We start from the raw sequence: 1,468 nt of genomic DNA on the forward strand, positions 1-1,468 counted from the left end.
CTATGTGGAACTGGATAACACAGGAATTAGGTAGTGGGTGCTCACACCCTAACCCTGTAATGATTAATTTCAAGATTGGAAGTAACTGAAATTTTTTCCAGTTCTAATGCCAGTCTGGTCCATCAAGAGTGAGGGAGCTGTGCCAGAAAACCTACATGAAAATTTACCCTCTGTGCTGGCACCTTTGATGGGAAGGATCAGCAGTGAAGTCCAAGTCTGAATTGGCCTCCAGCTTAAATTGCTCTCTGATCCAAGGCTGTCTCTCAACATAATAAGCGAGTAACATTACATAAGGAATCTTGCACACTTTGCTATTTCTTCTGCCAAGCAGTCTTTCAAGACGTTGTCTCCCTATCTGATATCTTTACAGAGAATAATTTCATCCACAGAAATGCTTGCTAGTGATTAAATTATGGCCAAGAATCTACATGTGGCCTGGATTTACTCATGTCAATGCACTGTACCACTACTGGAAAATAAGCATAGCATCACTCAAAATGATATACTGGAGTGTGACCAGGAACAGCACCAGAACAGTATCCTGTGACTGGAAGCAAGAGGTTGAACTGGTTGTAAAATGAGGTTCAAGCCATTCACATTTGCTACAGGTAGCATACCACCTTGGTGACAGACAGCTGCTGTGCTTCTACCTCCTTCCCATCCTCTGAGGCAAGAGATGACAATGCAGAAAAAGTTCAGCCATGTTATCACCACAGCAAGAAGGTCTCCCTGTATTCCTTTCGTTCGTGGCTGGCAGCAGTTTGGAGGAACAGAAGAAATTACAACTTCATCAGCCTTTATCACTGCCTCAGCCCCATTTTTGGTTTTTGTCATTCAGAGTTTGTCATTCAGAGAAGAGAGCTAAGGAAAGTTCTGCTGAACTCCTATTAAAGCTGGTTTTGGTTCCCAGAGAAAATAGGCAGGCAAATTGACATTCTGCCCTAGGAAGGTATTTTGTCCTTATCACTGTGGTAGCAAAAGCCAGTTTTATCAGCATTGCTAAGAAGGCTGCAGTGGCTTGAGCATTAGAGAGAATGATGGCTTCCACCCAGGCCAGCCTCCCAGTCCTCTTCTCCATAGGACACACAATGAGTCTTCAAAAAAAAAAAAAAAAGCATTGACAGCCAGAATAACAGAATGGTTGTTCTGTCATTCTGTACTCAAGACTGACACATTTCCAGCCCTCGGTAGTCGGTAACCATTCTGTTTGCATCAATATAATGTCAGCAGAAGACATGATTTGCACACATTAATTCACTCATCTCCTAAGAGAGGGCAAAATTCAGGACGTGACCTCAGCTCCTTTCTCCTGCACTCCTCCTCCTGACCACAGCTTAGCTGATGGCCCAATATGTCAGATTCACCTCAGTGTGATTCCAGAAACTAGTCTGGAATTAATTTGAGCCAGTAAGTGTCTTTGATTGCATCAGGCAAGTTTTGAACAACAAGATCTAAACAGCAGGCAGTA

The sequence above is a fragment of the Centrocercus urophasianus genome, unplaced genomic scaffold (genome assembly GCF_019232065.1).
Source record: "Centrocercus urophasianus isolate 14NV4802_14NV808 unplaced genomic scaffold, USGS_Curo_1.0 seq_11, whole genome shotgun sequence".
Lineage (NCBI taxonomy): Eukaryota > Metazoa > Chordata > Aves > Galliformes > Phasianidae > Centrocercus > Centrocercus urophasianus.